Source organism: Chinchilla lanigera, unplaced genomic scaffold (assembly GCF_000276665.1).
Source record: "Chinchilla lanigera isolate Chin_1 unplaced genomic scaffold, ChiLan1.0 scaffold00023, whole genome shotgun sequence".
NCBI lineage: Eukaryota > Metazoa > Chordata > Mammalia > Rodentia > Chinchillidae > Chinchilla > Chinchilla lanigera.
Genome location: NW_004955424.1, coordinates 1637591 through 1655661, shown reverse-complemented (window position 1 = coordinate 1655661; position 18071 = coordinate 1637591). Strand labels below are relative to the sequence as shown.

General features: G+C 42.8%; 1 long non-coding RNA gene across 1 annotated transcript; it reads right to left on the bottom strand.

The window, feature by feature from the left end:
* Positions 1 to 6681: 6681 nt before the first annotated feature.
* On the bottom strand, positions 6682 to 15123 carry LOC102022510. Its single transcript, XR_261026.2, has 2 exons — positions 14994 to 15123; positions 6682 to 7113 (listed from the first exon to the last, which is right to left on the bottom strand). It is a non-coding gene; the product is annotated as an uncharacterized LOC102022510 (long non-coding RNA).
* Positions 15124 to 18071: the final 2948 nt, after the last annotated feature.

Below are 18071 nucleotides of genomic sequence, written 5' to 3'. Positions count from 1 at the left end.
AATGTGAAAAGTTTTTTTAAAAAATCTTTTAGAAGAAAACTTGTGATAGGCAAATGTTTCTTACCATGGCACAAACAAAAAACTAACTATAAAGGGGGCAAGCACAGACTGGGAAAATACATTTACACTGTAGGACTTAGGGGACAGCATAGAGGAGACATTCAGTTCCCTTTTAAGGGAGGCCCCATTGCTGAACTGCAAAGAGTGTGATATAGTCCCAGCTTTTTTCTGTTAGCTCCTTCTGGTCTGCATCAGCTTTTGAGCCAAGGTCATGCTTTTTGGAGGGAGTCCTAGACCAGTGGTTGAGAAAGGCAGTGAGAGCCCAGCATGGTCTTTGTATGGTGTCTGAAGCCGGTGAGTAAAGGAGGCATGGGTACGGGGCCTGCCTATTTTGTACCCAACATGGGACCCCAGTAGTAGGAAGTCTTTGCTCAAGAGCTCTTTGTTAGACTGTCATAGATCACCATGTCCATATTGTGCTCTGATCACCACCAGTTCAGCTTGCTTTCCTTTCATTTCATAGATGTTATTCCACAACAAGACTTTCACACTCCTAACTCCACTTGAATCTCTGGTTCCCAGAAAACTGCGACTAGTTCAATTTATATTTAGAATGTATGAAAAGAATCCCTAAAAATCAATAAGTTAAATGACAGACAACCCAAAAGCTGGCTATATATATATATATATTTCCTTAAAGAAGATACACAAATGGCCTTAAAAAATAAAAACTGGCTTATAGTAGTTTCCTGGGACTGACGTAACAAATTATCACAATCAAGGTGTCTTAAAACAACAGATAATTATTCTCTCAAAATTTTGGAGGCAAGAAGTCTGAAATGAAGGTGTTGTCAAGGCCATACTCCCTTTGGAAGCTCTAGAAGAAAATCTATTCCTTGGCTTTTGTAGAGCATAGTGGCTGCTGGCATTTGGCTTGTGGCTGTATCACTTAACACTTCTCCCCTACCATTTCCTGTGTGTGTTTAATCTCCCTCTCTTATAAGGATGCTTTATGATAGCAATTAAGGCCACCAGGTAATCCGGGGTCACTTCATCTCAAAATCCTTTATTGAATCATATTATGTGGAAACTTTACAAAGTAATGTAACATTTATGGCTTCCAGGAGTTTGCACCTGATATCTTTGGGAAACACAGTTCAGTTCACTAGAGCTTGCATCATTCATCATTAGGAAAATGCAAAGGAAATAAAAGTTAGTATCTGGCCAGTACTTCACAGTCACCAGACTAGGTAAAATTAAAAAGGTAACATGGAGATTTGTTGGGAATATGGACCAAGCAGAATTCTCATATATTGGTCATGGGCATCATATCATATCAACTTGGCTGGCAGTACTATAGGTGCTGCCGTACTATAGGTGAGCATGGTATCTTGGCTGGCAGTACTATAGGTGAGCATGTGCTACCCTATGACCTAGAAATTCAAGTCCTAGGTGTGTGGCAGTTTTAAAACATGGCTCTAGGAGTAGAGGGACAATGGTGGTATAAAATCTGGCAGTACATCACAGCCTCTCTGGGAGTCAGACTCACAACACATGGAAAACAGCAACTTAGCAAAGAAAAAAGGGAGAAATCTCTGAAAATTGAGAAAGAGCCAACGGGAAAGTTAGAAATCATAGAGGACCTGGAGAAACTGAAGACAATGCAAGAGAAAGAAGGAAACAGCCTGAAATGCCTGCTCCCGTCTCCGGAAGGGAGGAGGGACCCGTCTCCGCAAACAGAAGTGTCCGGTTCTGGTGCTGTTTGAGTAGGCTAAAGAGGTAAATACCAAAATGCAGAGCCAGATCATCACTAGGAAGCAGGCAGTAGCCAAAGAGAGTTCTACACTAGCAACAAAACCTTTCCAACTCTGATGCCCTCAGCAGAGAGAAAGAAAAAGAGAAGAAGCAGAAAACAAAGCAACAAAATGCCTCCAAAACCTCCCAACTCCCTCCAAGCTGATCTGTGGGGCAGTGATGGGAAAGGAATAAAAAATAAAATGGCTGAATTATAAGCAGTGACAAAAGAAGAAACAGAAAAATAGATAAAGTGCTTGGTGAGCACAAAGAAGACACAGATAAAACGGACAGTAGACTTAATAAACAAAATGATCAGTGAGCTTAAAGCAGACATTAATTAAAAGCTAGCTGAACTGAACAAAATGATACAAAACATAAATGACCAGTTTAGCAAAGAATCGGAGCCCATGACAAGGTACCAGCCAGGCGCTTATGCCACTGAGCTATATCCCCGGCCCACAAAAAGGTACCAATAAAAATCTGGGAGACAAAAAGTTCTGTTGAATGTAGGGGCAGCAAAAATGACCGATGTGAGGAAGGAATGTCAGAAGTAGAAGCCAGGGCTGATGCAGGTCATTATATTCTCAGACATACCTTAAAAAGGAGATAATGCTAGACGATGCAAAGAAGATTAAACTAGGATTAACGGAAATCAGTGAAAAATCTGAAGATGGTACAAATGGCATTTAAAAACCTGTTTACAGAAATCATAGCAGAAAACTTTCTAAGTATGGGAAAATAACACATCGGTAAACAAGGCATATGGAACCCCAGAGAGCCACAGTCAGAAAAGAACCTCTCCACGACACATCATAGTCAAAAATCTCAGAAATCCAACACGAGAACAGAATCCTAAAAGCTATTAGAGCAAAGCAATTAATCCCTTATAAAGGTAAACCCATTAGAATTACAGTAGACTTCTCAACACAAACATTAAAGGAGAGCTTAGGATGAAGTATTTTAAGCCCTAAAAGAAAACAACTTCCAACCCAGACTAATATATCCTGCAAAACTATCTTTCAAAATTGATGAAGAAATAAGGTATTTTCATGATAAAGTGCACCTTAACAAATCCATGACCACAAAACCAGCCCTTCAAAAAATCCTCAAGGTTTTCCTAGACAGAAATGATGAAGCCAACAATACTAAAAAGTCTAGCGGAATGAATATATAAGGCAGAGCTAGCAGTTAAGCAGAGGTGAAAAAAGGAATCAGCAACAGTAAAATACAATGTCAAGGATAAGTCAGTACCTTTCAGTAATACTTCTCAATGTGGATGGTCTCAACTCCCCAGTCAAAGGACACAGATTGGCAGATTGGACCAAAAAACAAAACCCAATGGTACACTGCATACCTGAAACACATTTAATCCAAAAATAAATTCACATACTAAAAAGCAAAGGGTTTAAAACAATATTCTTTGTGGACAGCAAGGAGTAGCTATTCTATTTTCAGGAAAAGTGAACTTCAACCCAAAACTGACTAGAAGAGGCAAAGAAGGTCACTACATATTAGTTAAAGCAGCAATTGAATAGGAAGAGATAACAGTTGTAAATACACATGTGCCAAATATCAGGGCACCCAAATTCATAAAGCAAACATTTCTGGAAATAAAAGATCAGAAAAACAGCAACACAATTATAGTGGAGGAATCTCAATATCCCATTATAACAAACAGAGCAATTAGACAAAAAAAAATCAACAAAGAAATAATCAGAGTTGAACCAAGCCATCAAACTAATACATTTACTAGATACTGACAATATTCCATTCAACAACAGGATACATCTTCTTCTCACTGGCACACAGACCTTTCTGCAAAATGGACTATAAGCTAGTCCATCAAGCACGCTTAAATGCATCAGAATAAAAATTATCCCTGCATATTAACAGATCACAGTGCAGTGAAACTAGAAATCAATGTAAAAGCAAACCACAGAAATTATTCAACCACATGGAGATTAAACAATACTATTGAGTAATCAGTGGGTCACAGAAAAATTAAGGAAGAAATAAAACAGTTCCTAGAATTGAACAATGCTGCTACCGCAAACTGGAACCTGTAAGACACAATGAAAACAGTCTTAGGAAGGAAGTTTGTAGTTATGAATGCCCACCTCAGAAAAACAGAGTGAGCCCAAGCAAATAACTTAATGATACAGCTCAAGGCCCTAGAAAAATAAGAACAATCTAAATCTAAAGCTAAGACAAGGAAGAAAATTATAAAAATGGGAGTAGAAATTAAGACTAAACAATAAAAGAATAATGAACGGAAAAGTTGGTTCTTCAGAAGAATATACAAAATAGACAAACCTTTAGTCAAACTTACCAAAAGAAGGAAGGAAAAAGCCCTTATCAGTGTAATTAGAAGTGAAAGAAAGGGGCTGGGGATTCAGCTCAGTGGCATAGCGCCTGCCTGGCAAGCGCAAGGTCATAAGTTTGATTCCCGGTACCGGAAGAAAAACAAAAACAAAAACAAACAAACAAAAAAAGAGAAACAACAGTAAAATCACAATAGACACTGCAAAACCCAGAAGATTATTACAACTACTTGGAAAACCTGTACTCCAATAAATTGGAGAATGTAGGAGACATAGAGAGATTCCTGATTACATAGGAATTAACAAAACTGAGCCAATAAGAAGATATAAAAACCCTGAACAGTCCAAAAACAGGCTATGAAATTGAGGCAGTAATAAGCAACCCATCAACTGAGAAAAGTCCAGGACCCAATGGATTCACATCTGAATTCTAAACAACTTCAAGGAAGATCTAATGTCAATTCTCCTCAAACTCTTTCATGACATTGAAATGGAAGGAGTAATCCCAAACTCATTCCTAGAAACTAGCATCACCTTGATTCCAAAACCAAATAAAGTGTACAAATAAACACATCTACAGGCAAATTTCTTTAATAAACATAGATGCAGAAATCTTCAACAAGATACTGGCAAACAGATTACAAAAAATTCATTGAAAAGATCATGCACTAAGACTAAGGAGCCTTCATCCCAGGGATGCAAGGATGGTTCAACGTATACAAAATAAATGCAATATATCACATAAACAGATGCAAGGACAAAAATCACATGGTATTTTCAATAGATACATAAAAAACTCTTTTGACAAAATACAACATGTGTTCATGATAAGAGCCCTGAACTGCCAGGCATGGTGGCACACACCTGTAATCCCAGCATTTGAGAGACTGAGGCAAGAGGGGTGCCACTAGTTCCAGCCTGGACTACACAGAAAGACCCAGTCTCCAAAAACAAACAAATGAACAACCCTGAAGAAAGTAGGTACAGAAAGGCCCTATCTCAACTCAATAAAAGTAATTTATAACTAACCGACTGCCAACATCATATAGAGAAAAACTGAAAGCTTTTCCTCTAATATCAGGACCAAGACAAGGGAGTCCATTATCACAACTCCTATTCAGTGTAATACTTGAAACTTTAGCTAGAGCAACCAGGCAAGAGAAAGAAATAAAAGGGATATGGATAGCAAAGGAAGAAGTCAAACTATCCTTCTTCACAGATGGTGTGATAATGTGCAGAGAAGACCCAGGAGGTAACATCAGAAGATTCCTAGCACTAATAAACACATTCAGCAAGGTAGCAGGATGCAAAATAACACATAAAAATCAATAGTGTTTCCCTATACCAATAATAAACCCACTGAAAAAGAAATTTAAAAAACAATACAATTGTGGCATGCCTGTAATCCCAGCACTTGGGAGGCTGTGGTAGGAGGATCACCGTGAGTTGGAGGCCATCTTGGGCTACATTGTGACTTCAAGGCTAGCCTGAACTACACAGTGAGACACCGTCTCAAAAAACAAAAACAAACAAAAAATTCAACAAATGGGATTATATCAAATTAAAAAGCTTTTGCACAGCAAAGGAAACAGCCAACAGAGTGAAGAGACAGCCTACAGGATGGGGAAAAAAATTTTCCAGCTACTCCTCACACAGAGAGCTAATATCTAGAATATATAAAGAACTAAAAAAAAAAGACTCAATATAAAGGACTCAATCAAAAAATGCCCAACTGAAATGAATAGACTTTCTCAGAAGAAGGAAAATAGACAATAAATACATTTTTAAAATGTCCCACATCTCTGGACATTAGAAAAACACAAATGAAAACCCTTAGATTCCATCTTACTCCACAAAGAATGACTAGCATCAAAAAATCAAAAAATAACAAATGCTGGCAAAGGTGTAGGGAAAAGAGAAACCCTCTATGTTATTGGTAGAAATACAAACTAGTACAACTACTACTGATGTTAGTATGGACAGTCCTCAAAAAAATTAAAACTAGAGAGTCCATTTGATTCAGCTGTTCTTCTAGGTATCTTCCCAAAAGAGTTAAGAACATCATGTTACAGTGATACACACATACCCATGTTTATAGCAGCACAGCTCATAATAGCTAAATCTTGAAAGGAGCGTATAGGTTTATTAGCAGATGAATAGATAAAGAAAACTTGGTGTTTACACACAAAGGAGTACTAGTCTGCCACGAAAAGGATATTTGAGTCATTTGTAGGAAAATGGACGCACCTTGAGACTATAATGGTAAATGAAATAAACCAGATCATAAATATGTCGTAGTTTCTCTTACATGAGAAATTCAATGTGTAAATAATTTAAAGAGCAAGATAAAAGATAGGCAGTAGGACACAGGGAGATCAATCTTTTGCACATGGGGAGAGGACCAAGAGGTGGAGGGAGGGGAGAGGTAGGGGAAGTAAAAAGAATTAGGATGTGCTGTATACCTGCACCAAGTCCTGGCAATGGATGTAATAGTTATGTACTGCAAACAGGTACTAATAAAATTTTTAAAAATCAATTTTTTTAAAAAAGAAGAAAAGTGAAGTGGCATGATTGCACAACTTTAATGAAGAAATATCGAACATGGCTACAGTGTCTTCCACACATCTGTCATCAAGAGGAGGGGTCCATACTCAATGTCTTTGAATCGTGGAGAGCTCATAACTGTTCCGACCAGTGGAATGTGGTATTGGTGATGTATGGGGCTATTAAAGATGGTCACAAAATGCCTGACAGCTTTCATTTTTCTAGCCTGAGTACTTTCTTTTGGATCATGTAAAAGCCTCACTACATGGCTTAGCAAGGAAAGCCTAAGCCGCATGCACAGGCTGTGGACAGGTATCCTGGAATGTCATCCAAAGACAGGCACAATCCTTTGAGTTATCCCAGGCCAGACGTAAGATTTGGGAGTAAAGAAGTCTCCATATCGTTCCAGTTCCTCATTATTCAGATTGTCCAGCCATCTGAGTTTTCCCATCTGTAAGCTCAAACGAGGGGAAGCAGACATGAGGTATACCTTCTGTGCCCTGCAATGCCCCCACCCACAGAATCCACGAGTACCATAAAATGAATGTGTCTACTGGGTGTGCTGGCACACGCCGGTAATCCCAGCACTTGGGAAGCTGAGGCAGGAGGATCATTGCAAGTTCGAGACCAGCCTGGGCTACAAAGTGAGCTCAAGGCCACCCTGAACTGCAGAGTGAGACCCTGTCTCAAAAAAAAGAAAGAATGTTTCTTATGTCACTGAGTTTGAGGTACTTTGCTGTGCAACAATCGATAACAGGGATAATACTGCAATTAATCAAATGAGAAGTCTAAGGATATTCACAGCAGCGCTACTTTTCCTAACTCCAAACTTGTAACCACCCCAAACATGCACCAAACAGTGGAACTGATAAGGCACTTCTGGTGTGTTCGCGTGGAGGAATACTATACAACAGTAAGAATAAACACATCACAGCCACACACAGTATGGGTCATGCTTATGAGTGTAACATCAGGCAACAGAATCCAAACACGGAAAGAATACATGGATTGTTCTGTTTACAGTATTTAAAAACGGGCAAAACTAATATTTACTGTTACAAGTCAGAAAAATGAATCACGTATAGGAATAAATCTGTGTCACAAAGGTGTCATCATTTTGTGAAACTTTATCAAGATTTTTCTCCAGGATTTGTGTTTTTTTGTTCTTTGTTTTTTGAGACAGAGTCTTGCTATGTAGTGCAGGCTGGCCTTGAACTTGCTTATGTACCGTACCCCGTGCTGGCCTCAAACTCATGGCAATCCTCCTGCGTCAGCCTCTGGGTGCTGGGATTACAGCCATGCACCACCACACCTGGCTGGATTTGTGTCGTTTTATGTAAACACATTATAGTCATACTTCAATTAAAAGTGTAAGAAAGTCATATCCTGGAACAAAGTCAAGTGGAGGTAGGTGGGCAGAGCAGTGACAACTGGCTCAGGACTGGCCTGCCACAGTCTGTGATGGTCAACCTCCCCAGTACTCTAGGTCCTAAATCTGTAGCAGCCCGAAGCAGTCTGCGCAGACCATGTGGCTCTAAGGAGCACACCTTCCGGTGCCCACTCAGTTATGGCTGTGGGGAATAAAGGAGTGATCTCAGAGAAGGCAGAACCATGACCACAAAGGACAAAAGACCAAGATGTTCTGAGACGAGATTTCTCAAGGCTGCCAGACGGGCTGACCAGCAGCTTACCCTGGTACTAGGGCTGGGTTGACCATTAGCCTGACCCAACTGGATTTGGTGACTGCTGCAGACCAGGGAGCACTGCATGATTCCTGCCCCCCGTTTTCTGAATGAAAGCTGTAATCATATTAACCGAGTCTTCTCAATCATTGTGCACTGGATGGATTATCTATTCATTTATAGGTTACTGAAACAAGAAGAGCCACATCTGAAGCTGCAGGGAAGAATCTTATGTCACTCAGAGATGCTGAACCCTGACTAAGACATAGTTACTGGGTGGGAATTTTGATTTATTTTTCTCTTTTGGAGGTCAAGTGTGATCCATAGATGGGAAGGGAGTGTAAAATGGAGCGAAAAGGAAAACTATGCAGCAATTGCCTCTCCTGAAAGCCTTTGTCCTCCTCTTCCTATGTCAGAACCATGAATTTGGGAGAATGGCAATACAATCTACTAGAGTTCTACCAATTCCCGCTTGAAGCTAGTTGTGGCCGTGTGACTAAGCTGTGGGAACTGAGGTATGAGCAGAAATATGTAAGACTTCTGCAAGGTCTTGGAGAAAAGGGACAAGCACTCTTTGTCCTTGTACCATCTTAGAGACTGAAATGCAGATGTGAGGGCTGGAGCTCAATAAGTCAACTGGACTAGAGGGTAAAGGAGTTGGAAGACTCATCAGAGCATGGGATTGCCGGACATCTGAGTACTTGTGTGTAAGGAGAAACAGTCACCTGTCTTTTACAGACCGTTCTTATTTTGAATTTCCTGTTACATGTGCTTAATGTAAATATATGTTGTCAGGTCCAGAAAGCCCAACAAGTTTATATAAAAGGAAATTTGTTTCTAGACACTTCATGATAAAATTGCGAATCACCAAGAGACAAAGTCATATTAAGGACTGACAGAAAGAAAAAGACACAAATTACCAAAGAATGACAAACTGATAGCTGACTTTTCAACAAAAAATATGACGGAGCCGGGCATGGTGGGGCACGCCTATAATCCCAGCACTGGGGAGGCTGAGACATGAGGATCACTGTGAATTGGAGGCCAACCCGGGCTACATAAGGGAGTTCAAGGCCAGTCTGCACTACACACTGAGACCCTGCGGCAAATAAATAAATATTTTAAAAAATCAATACAACTATCAGTTATTTGAGTGGTATAAATAATTTTTGACTTATATAGAACACTGCATCAATCAATTTAGGAAAACATTCTTTTCAAGAAACTAAGATACGTTTCATAAAAATTGGCCAAGGACTAGTACATAAGACAAGTCTAAATAAAATGGAAAGAATTTGCATTTATATAGATCATATTCTCCACCAAAAATAATGAAGATCATCAGTAACAACAAAAAATCTATAGGCTTAGTTGAGTGTAGTGGCACATGCTTATAGTCCCAGCACTCAGGCGGCTGAGGCAGGAGGATTGCAAGTCTGAGACCAGCCTGGCAACACAGACTCTGCCTCAAAAAAAAAACCCGAACCAAATAAACAGAACTATAGGCTCAAACATTAAACCACTGTCCAAATAGCTCAGATGATGGGTCAAGGGGGACTGATGGTCTGAATCGCCAGCTTCTATGAGTTGATGCAGCTGGAGGAAAATCTCTGTGCTGTAATGATTGAAAAAGCTCTGAGAAAAGATTAATGCTGTCATAGAGCTGTTTTCATGTCGTCATTCTGTGGGTAAAGGAGACCGTCTACGCGGTCACGTATCAGTCTGATGGGCTTCGCGTAGTCTCATGCCCACCGCTACCCACGCCACTGAGTTTAGAGAGAAACAGCGGTCTTCTGACAGCTTGTAGGGGCTACTTCTAGTTATGGAGATGAAAATGCATGCGGTAACTTGACCCCTGGGACCTCCAGAGCCACATGGGGTCAGAGAAGAGGAGCCTTCTGGGAGGGAAGCTGGACAGGCAAAGGCATGCTTCTTCCAGCGAGGCAATGCTATAAACGCCCTGCCTAGCACGAGACAGTGACTAAATAAACAAAAACTTAACACAACCAAGATGATGTGTAGTTGCCAGATCTAGTTCCAAGCCCTGAGTCAGTCTTGTTTTCCTCCTCCATCAGATTCCAACGCAGCCTTTCATGGATTTGGCAGCCTATAACTAAAAGATAAATTTAACCATCCCTCCCACCCAACTTATCCGGGGCCCAGTGAAAAAGAAAAGCAGAAAGACTGCAATGAAATCTCCCACTGGCAACAGGAGAAGGGAAACACTGGACAGTGGGCGTGGGGTGCTTCAAGCTCCAGGGGCAGGAGCAGGGACAGCCCTGGGCATGGCCCCCCGTCCCTCGGTCAGCGAGCCCAGTTGCCCTTCACCCCTTCCTGTGAATTACACAGACACCGCGTGGGAGGGCTACTTGAAGAGCCACTTCCCCTGTAATTTCAGGGTGTGGGGCCAGTCACAGACCACTGTTTGCCAAGCTTGCCGTTCTCTGGGAATACAGTTTCCCCACATCCTCGTAAACTGTGTTCCATCTAATTTTTACACATTTTGTTAACTAGTAGGTATTCCTTGTCAAAGTCCTTGACCTGATCATGCCCTTGTGGCATGTGGCTCCTAATAATAATCACTATCCCCGTGGCCTTGTGCTCGGCTGCAGGGCATCCTTTGAACTCCATGTGCTAACTGGACCCCTGCCTGCAGCCTGCGTCTAATGTGTGTGCCCAGGTTCCATGACCCCAGTGCAGGTGGTGAGGGCTGTCACGCAGGCTGGAGCACAAACAGCGCGCTGCCTGGGAGAGCCAAAGTACGCAGGGCAGTGACATCTACGCCAGATAAGGAGGATGAATAATGATTTCCAGGAGAGGCATAGCATTGGCAAACATAGGGTTCTGGGGAACAGGTTGTGGGACGTGGGTATGTGACCGGCAGGGTGAGAGTGGACTCACTTTGAGAGATTTATTGAAGCAGGAAATGGGTGCTCAAGTTAGAGAGTTAATGGTGACATCAGACGTGATTTTCCTCTGCCGGGAGGGCTCGGATAGGTGTTTTAACCAGTTCTGGCTGGGATGGTGGGAAGGCTTGAGGTGGGATTAGTGAGACTGCTGTCCAGAAAGACTGCATTCAGATCTCATTGTGCCTGGGCACCAGAATCCCAGGAGCATTCAGATAGGGTGAGAGGCGAGACGCTGCCAGCCCACGCAGCTAGGCACAAGCTCCCAGGCAATCCGTGTTCACCAGGTCTGCCCGCCTTGGTTTACCCCAGGAGGTGTAATGCCTCCAGAGATAGCCTGCAGGCGAAGCGAGGTCTGCACACAAGGGGAAGACCACATCTCTTGGCCCTGCGTTTGGACTGGATGTACCACCTGCCTCTTCTAAGGAGTCAGTCCCCCGGGTATGTGGCCACTGCGCTGCTGCTGAGAGAGTTCCTGTCACAGCAAGGGGATGTGCACCCCGGGCCTGTGACGCCAGAGTAGACACTAGCTAGATGGGTCTCATGCTGGAATGCGCAGCTGCTCCTGTCCTTCAGGCAGAAATGTTTTTGTGACAACCAAGTAACGCTGAAGGACAATAGTAGTCAGGTGCGCATTGGGATAGCCAAGGTCCCTGGAAATCCTGCTCCTTGGGAATAGTGCGGTAAAAACTGTTAACTCAGTGGAAGGAAGGAAGGAGAAGAGTGGGAAGAAAGAAAGAAAAAGAGAAGGAAAAGAAGCAGATTCATCCCTAGGGCCCTCAAGTGAGCAGCTGGCCCCTTTCCTTATCATCTGTACCCTCTGCCTGACCCCGGCCTTGGAACATCCGGGCTCCGAGGCCAGACCTGGCCTGGCCTTGCAGGCTCCTGGTGCAGCCTTCCTCTCGCTGGGGCCCGGCCTGATCTGCTGTTTATCTCTCTGGTTGAGCAACCTGACCTGACCTCCGCAGTGCCCCTCCACAATGCTGAGGTCCTTTCAACATCCCTGTAACCCCAAATGCTTATCACTCAGGTTATCCCTCTGAACGCCGGCATCAGTGACCAGGGCTGAGCTGAAGGTGAACCATAGTAGCACCTATGGTACTTGGGGACATTCCTCTAAAGGGCAGGCTGTGCAAATGCAACTGTTCTGAGCAGCCTGTGGGAGTAGATCTTTTCTTTCAGGTGTCAGGGATTTCTTTCCCTCAAAGCACCAATCGCAAAGTCCAGCAAGTAGGAGTTGTCTCAGGAATGCCATCTGGAACAGTTGGGCTTGCCACAGAACAGTAAATGTTGAACATCCATAACCCAAAAAATCTGAAATATTCCAAAATCTGAAAATTTTTGAGTGCTGACCTGAGGCTGTAAGTAGGAAATTCCACACCTGACCTTGTGTGACAAGAGGTCACCATAAAAACATAGGCACATTCGGGGCTGGGGATATAGCTCAGCGGCAAAAGCGCCTGCCTGGCAAGCACAGAGTCATGAGTTCGGTTCCCGGTACCAGAGAAAAAAACAAAACAAAACAAAACAAAACATGTTTAAAAAAAAAAAAACATAGGCACATTCAAAATATTGTACAAAATTACCTTCAAGCTATGGTGTCTAACATGTATATGAAACATAACGAAGCCAGGGTTGGTGGAACCAGCCTGTTATCTCAGCGCTCTTGAGATAGGAAGAACACAGGTTCAAGCCCAGCCTGGGGAACTTAGCAAGACTCTGTCCCACCCACCCCAAAATAGGGAAAGCTATGAATAGTGTGTGTGAAGGCCCTGTGTTCAATCACCAGTACTAAAAAGCAAAGAGAAAAGAAGGGAAGGGAAGGGAAGGGAAAGGAAGGGAAGAAGGAAGGAAGGAAAGGAAGGAGAGAAGGGAGGGAGGAAGAAAAAAGAAAAAGGAAACATACTGAACTTCATATCCAGACTTGGGTCCCATCCCCAAGACATCTCACTGTTGGTATACAAATATTCAAAACTCCAAAATATCCAAAATCCAAAACACTTTAAGTCCCAAGCTTTTTGGATAAGGGATCCTCAAACTAGTACCATCTTTTCGGTAGAGCCCCTATCTTGCCTCTAGGAGGAGCCCATGGGGATGGGGCTGAGGGAGTAGCTATTGGTGTAACCAGGCTCTGATGCCAGGGCAGGTGGAGCCCCTGGACATGTGATAAGAAGCCAGCAGAGGGGAAGGAAGTCCTTCTTCTAGTTGCTTCCTGTTTCCTTTTTCTCTATTTCTCTCCACAGCCTGTGGATCCCCAGTTCTGAGCTGCCCCCCACCTCATTTCACATGCACCTCTGGGATTTCTGTTAGGTGTCCCCTCGCTCCAGACAAGGACCTCCAGGTGTCTACAGCAGCAGCGCTGCCACTTTGGGTCTGTGACAGAAAAACTCCGGGTAGAGCTCTGTGAAATGTCTGCTGATTCTTGGCCTCCATGATGTGCCTCGTAATCTAACCAGGGAAACTATCCACTTCCTCCCCTGGGACCCAGACGGAGGCTGAGACACCCTTTCAGCACCGTCAGAGACAGAAGGGGAAGAAGGACAGACACCTGTTGGGGGCATGGCTGCTTAGGAGGCTCTGCCACCACTGCTTTCTCCCAGACTGGACCAGGTGGAGTTCACATGGCGGGCAGGCCAGCTTGTTCTCTCTTGGCACCAAAGCCTTCTCAAGGGTTCTTCACTCCTTCCTTCCTGGACGTCTCAACACGTGCCGGTCACCATGTTGGTTTTGAAGTGAGGACATTCACTAGGTTTGGTTTTTGAAGTGAGAACGTTCAAGGCCACCACTGTTCCTATCCACCCTTGGAGTTAGGAAGGGCACTTAAGGCAAGCACAAAGCCTGTGGTATTACGGGCACAGGGCAAAGTTGAGTAATGTGATGGTGGTGGTAGCATGCCCTAGTCTTTCCTTGAAGAGCTTAAGAGCTCCTGCTCTGAAATATTTCATCAGCCTTTGAAAGTGCGTCATAAAGAATAAAAACATAAAATTTAAAGTTGCTCTATTCAAGGGCAGTTAAGAACTTGGGAGGAGCGGGAAGTTCTGGTTTTGTGACTAAGCTTCAAGTCAATTGTAACCCTAGTTAGCAACCCCTACTGGAATTCCTGGGTCCCCAGGGCCTCAGAAAGCTCCAGCTTTCCGACTTCCTGGGCCACATAACTAATCTCTGCCATTTCCGTCTTTTGTTTCTTCTGTGTGAACTGTGATTGCGATCCTGGCCTGTCCTTCACCTGTACAGTTCACCTGGACAGCCTCGCAACATCCTCGGAGCGCCCCCAGATGACTGATTTCTTGTCACAGTTTTAGAGATTAAGAAACTGAGGTCTAAAGGGATTAGGTCATGTGTCCAAGGTCACCAGGCAACAGGCAGTACCTTCAGAGCTAGACAGTGTCCCATGTGTGGACTTCACAGGAGCCCAGCTAGCTTCAGGCAGCTTTCCTGGACCCACCCAGAGCATTCTCCGTTGTTTCAACCATGGAGTTCAACTTCATAGCCTTAAGCCTGGATTTCAAACTGTTTCATTACTCATATGGCCAGATTTACAAAAGTGAGTGTCCTTCCTCAGGGGTGACCTCATCCTCTCAGGACGTGGGGTTTTGGCACAGGCCTCTCTGCAGCTCTGTAAAGAGTAGCTCTGTAAAGGGTAGCTCTGTAAAAGATAGTTTATTCCTTCTGCCTGAAACATTCCTTCCATTGTATCAGCTACTCCTGCTGCCTGGTCAGGGCTAGCGATGGGTTTTGCTCACCTGACAAGTTCTCCCATTCTCATTCTTCTGAGGGAAGGGAAGCAGTGTTCTTCCCTTTTTTAGTTCTTGAGAGAATTGCCCCTTCTCTAGTTCTGATTCATGTGGCTCCACTGTCAATCAAGGTCCTCCTTCATCTCCTGGTAACAAAGGAGAGATTGTGACTGAAGCCTGGCCAATTAAAGGGCCCGATCCCTCTGGTCATTGTGATTGGTTCAGGGCTGAGCATGTCACCCAATTATTACAGTTTTCCCCTCCAAGCAATGATAAATGAATACGATATGCTAGCTAGTACAACAGTTTTCGTTTGTCTAATCATTCCCACAGAACAAATACCTGGTTTGGAATTGCTGCATCCTATGAAGGTACATTTTAAATATTGGCTCATCTCGTGAGATTGCTCTGTGCAAAAGGTTGACACAGATGTACGTCATCCCAGTACTATGTGAAAGTCTGCTTTGCACAGACTTGCAACACCTGCTGTTGTCAATCTTTAAATATCTGCCAGCTTGATAAGTGAAGACAGCTGCTGAAATCTGTTCCCAAATCTGGGTCTCCCTTTGAGTCATGTTCCTACATGCCTGTCCCTAAAGTTACCAACCCTTGCCCTTGAGTCTAAATTTTTTTGACTAATTCTTCATCCAGCTTTATCAGCCTGCTGTGACTTGGTCTCGCTGTTCTAAACTGGCAAGTGATCTTTGTTAGGCAGGTACTTAGACATTAGCAGGACCAAGGGACACAGGGGTGGGTCCAAAATAGCACACACTGACAGCTAAGCGATGAAGACTTCAATGTAATATATGATACATTTCTAATAATTTGTTAGATCTCAGGCCTGAAGAAATCCCACAGAGCACAGTGATGTGTTAAGGTTATACGTTCTGCTTATTCCTTTTGATCCCCAGCCCCCTGACCATCTAGTTACAAAACAAGGTATACAGCATTCCTGGTGACCATAACCTCTAGCCCAGTGATATCAGCCCCATGAAATGTTCTTTAAAGATGCTCCTGCCTTGGGCTGGGTCCTGGTTTAAATTAAGAACTTCTCTTTCATAAATTTATTTCATGTTTCTTATATGATTAAAGCCCCTGAGGAAACACTGACCATCTATAAAGGATAGGGAGATATTTTGCAATTTGAAAGTAATTTCTAATTAAAATTTTAATAAGCATCATAATCACCATAGTTCCCTGGACCCCAGGAGTAACACTTGTATGCATAAAAAAGTATCTAAACTCACATTTGGTGCAGATGCCCACATGGCACCACCTGGCTTCTCACTTGAAGATACAACTCTCTTCATATCCACCTATACTTCTGCATGGCTATCTGTCTTTTTTTTAAACCTGTGTCTTCAGTGAATTCTTTTATCAAGAGCACAAAGAACCAAGGACCAAGGTAGTGAGGGGTCAGTTTCTTGCTGCAACAGGATTTAGCTCCTCAGTGACAATCTTTATATTATTTATCCCTTTTCTCATTAAATTCCTTGCTGTTGCTGAGAACAGTATTAGAATCCAGTTACTATTCGTTAAATGAATGAATGAAACCCTGCTGTGATCTACTCTTTTGCAGTTTAGTTCTGAGTGGTGCCTGTAGTTGGATTAGTGCTAAGTCTACCTAGGTGAATGCTGAGGACATCGGGCTTCAAGGATCTCAATATTCTAACAGCTGTGTTGGATGCTTAGGATTAGGTACATGACTGTCCCATTTTAGGAAATGATACTCCCCAGTGAATGTCCTTGATGAATTAAATTTTACTGATAATCTGCCATATTCTAGAATGGAATCAAAGGATTGATTTCAAGTAACATCATCTATGTGAGAGGCAAAACTAATAAAAGAGGGATTTGGGGTTTAACCAAGAACTATATAAAGCATGATATAATTTGAAAAACTAAAAATGGTATATGAAAGAGGTGATTCTTAAGGGGATTTTAGCAGGGCTATATGGCAGCTCAGTAGCAAAGCACTTGCCTAGACTAAGGTGGACTCCATGCCAAAAAAAAAAAAAAAAAAGGAGGGAGCTAGACATGGTGGCACACACCTGTTATCCCAGCACTTTGGAGGCTGAGGCAGGAGGATTGCCATGAGTTCAAGGCCATCCTGGGCTACAAAGTGAGTTCAAGGCCAGCATGAACTGCATAGTGAGACCCTATCTCAAAAAAAATAATGAAAAATAAAAGGGAAAGGGCACTTTAATGAGAAGTAGAAGGGTGCTCTGGGCTCTCCAGTTACATTTTAGAGGATATGAAGCTATCATCTTTGAGAATAAAGCAATGTTATAGGTCTCTAATGCTTTCTCATGTCTCTGAAGCTGTTTTTCACTTTTTTAGTTGCTGAATCTGGACGCCCATTGGCCAAGAAGAAGATCCTGAATCCTCAGCACTCTTGGAAGGAGTGGCACAAATTCTCAAAAGCTCACCAGGAGAGGAAACAGATGTTTCTGCATTAGGAGTAAGTGTTGGAGTAGCTGGAATTGCCCATATGTTCCACTGGGGTAATAAAAATCCCCAAGCTCATTCAAAGCAACCTGTTTTTGTCTGCTTTCCAGTGTGTCAGAACCCGAAAGGGCCACATTTGCTGGAATAGGAGACTCTTGCTCTCAACAGGAAATTAGATCTGGGATTTGAAAGATGGATAAAAATTAGATAAAAGAAAGGGGAGAAGAAGTTTATTCCAGGTAGAGTGCATGAAGAAGGAATTAGTAGCTTAGAAGATCTGTTACAGGGGGCTGGGGATTTAGCTCAGCAGCATAGCGCCTGCCTGGCAAGTGCAAGATCGTGTGTTCGATTCCTGGTACCGGAAAAAAAAAAGAAAAAAAAGAAGATCTGTTACAAACACAATCTTTTGTATAATTCCAAATTATCCTGAAGGTATTATTTATTACAATTTTCATCCCTCTTTTCAGGTGGAACAATGGAGGTTCAAAGAGATTAAAAATCTTGTTCAAATTCTCTCAACTCTTAAGAAGCAGAGTCAAGCCCATGTCCTCTGACCAGGGATGGAATCCAAAATACTTAATAAATAATATGGCACAAGCATGATGCAGAGGTGGATTAACTGACCTTGAAGCCCATAAC